The 9,904-nt window shown below is 51.5% G+C and overlaps 1 long non-coding RNA gene across 1 annotated transcript; it reads left to right on the top strand.

Annotated features, from left to right (window-relative positions):
- Positions 1-6,292, top strand: LOC132208480 (uncharacterized). Its single transcript, XR_009444594.1, has 2 exons — positions 1-355; positions 3,687-6,292. It is a non-coding gene; the product is annotated as an uncharacterized LOC132208480 (long non-coding RNA).
- The last annotated feature ends 3,612 nt before the right edge of the window (positions 6,293-9,904 follow it).

Here is a 9,904-nt window from a genome sequence, read left to right as displayed (position 1 = left end):
TTGGTGTGGACATGGTACTGAAACAGTCCAGACCTCCTCCTCAATCGTCACGTCATCGCTTGAGTACTGAGAACCTCAGGATCTCCATGTGGTCAGGGTAATGTAGACGGAGCTCTACGCTGTATCTAACTCCAAGCAGTCCTGGCATCGCTGAACGTTTGGGGGTGTGGTGTGTGTGTTTTCAGTCTGAGCATGCTAACTGTGACTAACCCACTGACTAACTCAGCATGTCTGCCACTCTCAGGGAGGCCCATACCCAGTCAATACTAACATGACCAACAGAGACAGTCCTCGGCCTCTTAGAGAGCTTACCAGGACTAAAGCACTAATGGGTCCTCGCCAAAGCATGTGCATGGTATGTTGTCTGCTTCCAGCTGCCGAAGTTTTCGATTGGCTGCAGGGTCCTGGAGTAAGCGGGTGCGAGGAGAGGGCTGCGCAGGATGGAGGGAGGGGAAAGGGAGCAGGAATGTGTGAGCTGCAGCAGGATGGAGGGAGGGGAAAGGAGCAGAATGTGTGAGCTGCAGCACGATGGAGGGAGGGGAAAGGAGCAGGAATGTGTGAGCTGCAGCAGGATGGAGGGAGGGGAAAGGAGCAGGAATGTGTGAGCTGCAGCAGGATGGAGGGAGGGGAAAGGAGCAGGAATGTGTGAGCTGCAGCACGATGAGGGAGGGGAAAGGAGCAGGAATGTGTGAGCTGCAGCAGGATGGAGGGAGGGGAAAGGAGCAGGATGTGTGAGCTGCAGCACGATGGGAGGGAGGGGAAAGGAGCAGGAATGTGTGAGCTGCAGCAGGATGGAGGGAGGGGAAAGGAGCAGGAATGTGTGAGCTGCAGCACGATGGAGGGAGGGGAAAGGAGCAGGAATGTGTGAGCTGCAGCAGGATGGAGGGAGGGGAAAGGAGCAGGAATGTGTGAGCTGCAGCAGGATGGAGGGAGGGGAAAGGAGCAGGAATGTGTGAGCTGCAGCAGGATGGAGGGATGGGAAAGGAGCAGGAATGTGTGAGCTGCAGCAGGATGGAGGGAGGGGAAAGGAGCAGGAATGTGTGAGCTGCAGCAGGATGGAGGGAGGGGAAAGGAGCAGGAATGTGTGAGCTGCAGCAGGATGGAGGGAGGGGAAAGGAGCAGGAATGTGTGAGCTGCAGCAGGATGGAGGGAGGGGAAAGGAGCAGGAATGTGTGAGCTGCAGCAGGATGGAGGGAGGGGAAAGGAGCAGGAATGTGTGAGCTGCAGCAGGATGGATGGAGGGGAAAGGAGCAGGAATGTGTGAGCTGCAGCAGGATGGAGGGAGGGGAAAGGAGCAGGAATGTGTGAGCTGCAGCAGGATGGAGGGAGGGGAAAGGAGCAGGAATGTGTGAGCTGCAGCACGATGGAGGGAGGGGAAAGGAGCAGGAATGTGTGAGCTGCAGCACGATGGAGGGAGGGGAAAGGAGCAGGAATGTGTGAGCTGCAGCAGGATGGAGGGAGGGGAAAGGAGCAGGAATGTGTGAGCTGCAGCACGATGGAGGGAGGGGAAAGGAGCAGGAATGTGTGAGCTGCAGCAGGATGGATGGAGGGGAAAGGAGCAGGAATGTGTGAGCTGCAGCAGGATGGAGGGAGGGGAAAGGAGCAGGAATGTGTGAGCTGCAGCAGGATGGAGGGAGGGGAAAGGAGCAGGAATGTGTGAGCTGCAGCAGGATGGAGGGAGGGGAAAGGAGCAGGAATGTGAGAGCTGCAGCAGGATGGAGGGAGGGGAAAGGAGCAGGAATGTGTGAGCTGCAGCAGGATGGAGGGAGGGGAAAGGAGCAGGAATGTGTGAGCTGCAGCAGGATGGAGGGAGGGGAAAGGAGCAGGAATGTGTGAGCTGCAGCAGGATGGATGGAGGGGAAAGGAGCAGGAATGTGTGAGCTGCAGCAGGATGGATGGAGGGGAAAGGAGCAGGAATGTGTGAGCTGCAGCAGGATGGAGGGAGGGGAAAGGAGCAGGAATGTGTGAGCTGCAGCAGGGCAGCGTTGGTGGGAAGTGGAGGGTCACGTTGCTTTTGGGACAGCGACTCCTGTGAGAGGGGTCAGGAGGGGTAATGAGAAAGGGAGCCTGCCAGGAAAGTGAGGTTATTGGTTGGGGATCAAGAACATGAGGATTCTGACCCAGTGATCTATTTCCAAACCAGGACGGGGAGGGGAACGTGCAGGGGGTGGGGCGTCCCATGTATCTGCTACCCCTTGTTCCTTCTGGGTGGAAGTGGGTCGTGGGGTTTTATGCTGTTGATCATTTTTTTATCGAGTTTGATGAACCACAATGACTGGATTTATAGAGAAACCCAGACAGCAGATTCCCCCTCCCAGACGTGAGCCAACTAATGGAGCTTACTTCCTACTGTTAGTCACTTCAACTGAAAACATAACCTCTACACTACTGTAAGATGACACGGTGTGGGGCTGGATGGACACAGCAGGACAAGCAGCATCTCAGGAGCACAAAAGCTGACGTTTCGGGCCTCGACCCTTCATCACCCTAGGCCCGAAACGTCAGCTTTTGTGCTCCTCTGATGCTGCTTGGCCTGCTGTGTTCATCCAGCCCCACACCTTGTTATCTCACATTCTCCAGCATCTGCAGCTCCTGTTACCCCTCTGCTCCTCTGATGCTGCTTGGCCTGCTGTGTTCATCCAGCTCCACACCATGTTATCTCACATTCTCCAGCATCTGCAGCTCCTGTTACCCTCTGCTCCTCTGATGCTGCTTGGCCTGCTGTGTTCATCCAGCCCCACACCATGTTATCTCACATTCTCCAGCATCTGCAGTTCCTGTTACCCCTCTGCCCCTCTGATGCTGCTTGTCCTGCTGTGTTCATCCAGCTCCACACCATGTTATCTCACATTCTCCAGCATCTGCAGCTCCTGTTACCCCTCTGCTCCTCTGATGCTGCTTGGCCTGCTGTGTTCATCCAGCCCCACACCATGTTATCTCACATTCTCCAGCATCTGCAGCTCCTGTTACCCCTCTGCTCCTCTGATGCTGCTTGGCCTGCTGTGTTCATCCAGCCCCACACCATGTTATCTCACATTCTCCAGCATCTGCAGCTCCTGTTACCCCTCTGCTCCTCTGATGCTGCTTGGCCTGCTGTGTTCATCCAGCCCCACACCATGTTATCTCACATTCTCCAGCATCTGCAGCTCCTGTTGCCCCTCTGCCCCTCTGATGCTGCTTGTCCTGCTGTGTTCATCCAGCTCCACACCTTGTTATCTCACATTCTCCAGCATCTGCAGCTCCTGTTGCCCCTCTGCTCCTCTGATGCTGCTTGTCCTGCTGTGTTCATCCAGCTCCACACCTTGTTATCTCACATTCTCCAGCATCTGCAGCTCCTGTTACCCCTCTGCCCCTCTGATGCTGCTTGTCCTGCTGTGTTCATCCAGCCCCACACCTTGTTATCTCACATTCTCCAGCATCTGCAGCTCCTGTTACCCCTCTGCTCCTCTGATGCTGCTTGTCCTGCTGTGTTCATCCAGCTCCACACCTTGTAATCTCACATTCTCCAGCATCTGCAGCTCCTGTTACCCCTCTGCTCCTCTGATGCTGCTTGTCCTGCTGTGTTCATCCAGCTCCACACCTTGTTATCTCACATTCTCCAGCGTCTACAGTTCCCGTTATCATCCTACACTACTGTTTCCGTTTGCAATCACGACTCATTCATGTGTTTTGTGTTTCCTTTTCAGAATGACTAGACCATCTCTGAGCTAACTGGTGAAGATGCCACTGCCTTTGTGAATTTCTTTTTTACATATATATATATGTAAAATATATATATATATTGATGTGGTAGAGTTTGTGGCAGCACTGTAACCATTTTGATTACCCTGTGGGAGCATCTCAACGTCAAATGACAGACTCTCTCTTTCTACTTAACAAATTACATTTCTCTTTTTTTATATAAGAAGAAAATATAAATATATATATGGAGGTTGGGCCGGATGGAGGGAGGGGGGTGTGAGTGGGGAGCTCGGGCAGGGCAGAGTGAACTCGCCTCCTTCCGTCAGCCAGGGTCAGGCGGTCCAAGCCCACCACGGTTGGCCTCGTTCCGTGCAGATTGAGGGAGGCTGCTGCGTTTGGTGTCACCCTGAGGCACAGGAATCTCTCGATATTTGGTCCCCCACCCCCCCCCTCCTCAACACTCCGCTTCCATTCAGAACGATCGAGCGTGATTTTTATTTTCAACCACCGCTCCCCTCCCCAACTTGCCCGCCAGGGGAGCAGTGGACGCCGTTTACCTTGTGCCTGAATGAGGGGGTTTTGCAGGGGGCTGTCGGTGGGAATGGATGCTGAGGCTTAGCCCACAGGCTTCTGGACGCGTCTGCAGGCTAAATCGATCAGTGGGTGTGACGGACTTTCTGGCTGTGCTTTCGACTGGACTTTAATGGCTCCTGGGGTTTACGCGCTCTCTTTCTGTCCCGTTCTGTCTTGACCAGGGCTTTTGTGAACGTTTGCAGTTAGTTATCTCTTGTGCTGCAGGACACAAGAACTGAGGCAGTGGGAGAGACCAGCCTGAGGGGCATCCCGGGGCCGTGTCCCGGGATTGGGTGTGCCCCAACTCCATTAATGTTTGCCTCCTTGTTTACGGTGCCTTAGCTATGTTCAGGGAGAAGGAAGTCCCTGGCCTGTTGACCTTGGTGCTAAGCTCATGTGGTTGTGTTAGATGTGGGTGAAACTTTTTTTTGGGGGGGGGAATTACAAAACCACACCAGCCCAACCCCCTCTCTACCCTGTACCAGCCCATCGAACCTCGACTGAGCGTTATAAAAAATCACCGGCAAGTGGAGTAGGGCCCTCTCTCTCTTACCGCCCAAAGGAACGGGTGCCCTCCATCTTAACAATCAATGAGACAGCCCCCTCTCGATGGAAGCCAGGCCCTGACGGATCGGTGTTTGCTGGGGTGGTCGGGGGGGGGGAAGGTGATGGTGTATCGTCTTGGGATCTTGCTGTGCTTGTTACTGCAGGCGTTACTCAGGTCAGGTAGGCCACAGAGGCGGGACCAATGCTGCGATTGTGTTGTCTTCAGAGCTTCTTGTTTCAACCGTTCTCTTTTCAGTCAAAGTTGATCGCAGACGGGAATTGAGGGGGATGGGGTTGGGGTGGGGGAAGAAAATTACCACTGCAGATATTTCGTTTTGTAAATCTGAGGCCTAATTACCTTCGCGATTTGATTCTCTCCTTTTTTTTAACCTCAATAAAAAGTATGTGTTATTTTTTACAAGCAGACAATAAAGGCTGTATTCAGGAGGCGGAAATGTAATGTTTCTAGGTGATTTTTCTTTTGCAAAAAAAATAAAATTGTTTTTGAGGGTAGCACATTTTGTTTTCTCCCCATCGATGCTGCTCCAGTTCTTTTATCTTTCTTCCTCGGCAGGGACTGGGGATAGATAAAGGCAGCAGCAGGGCCTGAGGAGCTCGAGTGTCCCGTGAGCAGTGCAGGAAAGGACCAGCCTCCATTCCTACCTGCACCCCTCACTCTCATGTGGTAACTGTGTGTCACACGTGCGGTGCAGATCCGAGCTGGACACAGCGGTTGTAACTGCGCCCCCCCCCCCCCCAAAAAAAAAAATACACGTTAAGGTTTCGTCCTGGGCCAGAGGCAGCTTTTACACGTGTGACTGTAGCTGGGGGCCTGTTGGCGTTCTCTCAGATACTTGCCGGTTTGTGAGGAAGGCAGGGTTGCTGCTGTCGCTTTGAACTTTGGAGACAGCCCGGCGTGCCGGAAGGGAACGTCAGTCGGATTTAGGAACGATTAGAGCTGGCCCGATTAGTCTTCCGCACCTGTAGCGGGCCTGGCCTGTCCGCACTGGCATTGCCTCTTGTGAGGGGGCACGTTCTCGGAATCCTGCAATGGAAGACCAGGATTGGGGGTGGGGGGGAACATTGGGAATTTAGAGAGGGGTGTGAGAGAAGCAGGGGATTGCCCCTTCTGTGTGCCTTATGTTAGGGGAGGGTATCGGGTAGCGGTGCGTGCGAGGGGATAGGATTAAACGGGTTTGTCTGGGGGATCGGGACTTGTTGGTGTGGGGAGGAAAGAGAGTGCTGAAACGATTGCCCCTACCCACCCAGCAACCAACTCTGAATTTCTCACGGTCGTCTTGATTATCTACTCGCCCTCTAACCTTTGGGAATGTGTAGTCTGGTGGGTAGATCAAGGCAGGAGGAGAGTGTCTTTTTGCATTTGCCTCTCTATCTGCTTCCTGCCAGTCAGCTCTCGGATCCAAGTTGCTTTTCCTTTTGAAAATAAAGAACTTTCTCTGTAAAACTGTACAAATAAATTTTTTAAAATGGATTTTATTAATGTGCAGGCGTATCGACTCTGTGGGATTGGAGTGATGTTCGGTTGGCTGCTACCACAAGGAAGCAGAAATAATTCGGGGTTACACTCAGGACTTTGTATATTCGTTCATGGGATGTGGGTGCCGCGCTGTCGGAGGGTCAGTGCTGAGGGAGCGGGCACTGTCGGAGGGTCAGTGCTGAGGGAGCGGGCACTGTCGGAGGGTCAGTGCTGAGGGAGCGCCGCGCTGTCGGAGGGTCAGTGCTGAGGGAGCGGGCTCTGTCGGAGGGTCAGTGCTGAGGGAGCGGGCACTGTCGGAGGGTCAGTGCTGAGGGAGCGCCGCGCTGTCGGAGGGTCAGTGCTGAGGGAGCGGGCACTGTCGGAGGGTCAGTGCTGAGGGAGCGGGCACTGTCGGAGGGTCAGTGCTGAGGGAGCGGGCACTGTCGGAGGGTCAGTGCTGAGGGAGCGGACGCTGTCGGAGGGTCAGTGCTGAGGGAGCGGGCACTGTCGGAGGGGGGGGTCAGTGCTGATGTGATTCTGTGCATCAAGCATGCCTGCAGATTCCATTGGAAATCTTGGTGAATTTCTGTCTGATGCTTCAAATTAGGAGCATTGACAGGCAAAACTTATCTGATCCGTTGAGCTTTCTCATCAATTCAATAAATTCCTGCTAAGCTGAACATAACCTCTAATCCACAACACTACGTATCTGTTCCTTAAAAATAGTCAATGTCCCTGTTTCCAAGCCTCCTCAGGGAGAGAATTCCATCCACTCATGACGTTCTGTGCATCTCTGTTTTAAATGGGTGATCCCTGATTTCTTAACCCACGTCTCCTTGTTTTATATTCTCCCACACCCACCGACCGCGATCAGACATTTAATTTTACACTTCAGTTAAGTTGTCTCTTATGCTTGTAAACTCCAGTTGAATCTGTCCAAATCACCCCCCCCCCCCCCCGCCAAAGACATGCAGCCAATCCCAGTTATCAATTTAGTGAATTGTTTCTGATCGGCCTCCGACATATTAATGTTCTTCCTCTAACAAGGTGAGCAATGCAGTATGCGCTGCTTATAGTGATCTGTATAATCGATCCCTACTATTGTAGATATTTTCTAGCCAAGTTGCCCAGGGATGTTATGACGCACCTGGAATAGTTGGTCTTGAACCTGGGCCTCCTGGCTCAGAGGCAGGCACACAACCATTGCACCACAAGAGCCATCCTACTTTTTTTTACATTTGATTCCCCTCGTGATAAACAACAATGTTCCATTAGCTTTCTTAACTACTTCCTGCATCTGCAGACTAACGTTTTGCAATTCATGTGCAGGGTCACCCAGATCCCTCTGCGTCTCTCAGCTCTGAAATCTCCATAATTTACATAATATGCTTTCTTTTATTCCTTCTGCTGAAGTGGACAATTTAACATCTTTCTACATTAGACTCTATTTGCCAGGTTTTTGCCTTCCTTCAGTTGTAGAGTCATAGAGTTGGACAGTGCGGAAACAGACCCTTCGGTCCAACCAGTCCATGCTGACCAGATATTCTAAATTAATCAGTCCCATTCACCAGCATTAGGCCCACGTCCCTCTAAACCCTTCCTATCCATGGCCCACCCAGATGCCTTTTAAATGCTGTAACTGTACCAGCCCCCACCACTTCCTCTGGCAGCTCATTCCATACACGCACCACCCTCTGTGTGAAAAAGTTACCCCTCAGCTCCCTTTTCAAACATTCCCCCTCACCTTAAACCTATGCCCCTCTAGTTTCAGTCTCCCCCACCCCGGGGGAAAGACCCTGTCTATTCACCCTCCCCATGTTAACCTTAGCAATCCATTTCTAGCTCCCCCCATGACTGCTTTCCAACACTTCTCCCCCCCCGGCCCCGAGCCCATGTACCGTCGTCATCAGCAAACCAGGCTAACACATGTTCTGTCCCTTCATTAGGTCATTGCTATAAATTGTTTCGAAAGCTGTGGGTGAGGTTAAACCGATACCTTCAGCTGGCCGTCTTCAAGAAGACTCTTTACACCCTGCTTCCCTGTTGGTGATGTAATCGTCCTTCCGTCCCAACATGCGACCTTAATGAGGCTTTATTTCCTGCAGGAACCTTATGGAATTCTGTGCATTGTCCATCCATCTCTACAGCAAACAGTGTGTAGGTCCAACATGATCTTTCCCTTTCACAAAACCACGTTGTCTCAGCCCGGTAACTTTGGATTTTTCCCCCCAAGTGCCTTGCTATGAGGTTGTAAATAATAACACGCTACAGTCCTGCTGCATCAGATGTCAAGCCCTCTGGAATGCGTTTTTGATTAAATGAATTATCTTCCACTGTAATACAGCAGGTGATGACCAAGCATAGTATCGCGGAGACGGACATAATGTTCTGGGGACCTGGGTTTGAATCCCACCCTTGAGGGAATTTGAACTCCGATAATGATCTGGAAGTAAGAGTCATGACTGTATATCCATTGCTGATTTGTCGGGAAATCCGTCTAATGTCCTTTAGGGAAGGAAATCTGCCATCCTTACGTGGTCTGGCCTACAGGTGATTCCAGACCCACAGTGACGTGGTGGACTCTGAACTGCCCTCTGGGCAATTAGGGACAAGCAGTGTCCGCTGATCTAGCCAGCGACGCCCTGATCCTCTGAATGAATAGGCAAAAAACCCTCTCTGAACGTAGGGAATTTTGGAAAATGCAAACCAATAGGGTAAACCATCTCACTCCTGGCTCCCTTTGAAACCTGAGGATAGAGGGACCCGGGCACATGTCAGCTCCCGGCTCCGACACCCTGCTCAGTACCTCTCGCCTGGGTCTTGACTGAGCTTTCAATCCCTTCCCTTTCCAGATTTACCGCTATCTCTGGGATGTCACTTGTATCTTTTACAGCCTCTAATTATCTGTTCGACTCCTGCTATATTCTCATTTTCCATTTCTAATTCCCCGGGCACACACTCTATAAGACCAACTCTCTCTCTCTCAATTAATTACCTTTGCAAATTATCTGTGGAAGGCTCTGCTGTCTGCTTTTTATATTCTGTTTTTACACTTTTATTCCCCCTCCTTAAAAGCATGTTGTTACACTTTGCTGCTTTTGTATCCTGCAGAATCTTCAGACTGATCGTTTACAATCGCAAGAACGCAGGAGGTGGAGTAGGCCACTCAGCCCCTCGAGCCTGTTCTGTCATTCAATGAGTCGGGGCTGACCTTTGGACTAGCTCCCTACACCCGCTGTTGACCCCACGTCTCTCAACACATCTGCTTCACAAAAAACACACATATATTATATTCAGATTTTAAAATGAACATCTGACCCAGCATTGGCTGCTGTTTGTGGGAGAGAGTTCCCATCATGTGCTTTATCCTTAACTGCGATCCTGCTTTTAGCTTTTTACCAGTTAGCGGGGGTCCATCCCTAGGCATTTTCAGTCTCACTGGAATATATATTCGGAACCGTCCCCTTAACAGTCTGCTATCGCATCTCTATTGACCAATTCCTTAACCGTAATTTTAGGAAACTGTTTTTGTGCCCTCATAACGGCTTTTACGTAGGTCTAAATTACTAGCCTTGGGTCCTTCCCCTCTCCCTCAAACTTAATATAAAATTCAACCATATTATGATT

This window comes from Stegostoma tigrinum, unplaced genomic scaffold, assembly GCF_030684315.1.
Source record: "Stegostoma tigrinum isolate sSteTig4 unplaced genomic scaffold, sSteTig4.hap1 scaffold_417, whole genome shotgun sequence".
Classification (NCBI taxonomy): Eukaryota; Metazoa; Chordata; class Chondrichthyes; order Orectolobiformes; family Stegostomatidae; genus Stegostoma; species Stegostoma tigrinum.
This window is presented reverse-complemented; position numbering and strand designations above follow the sequence as displayed.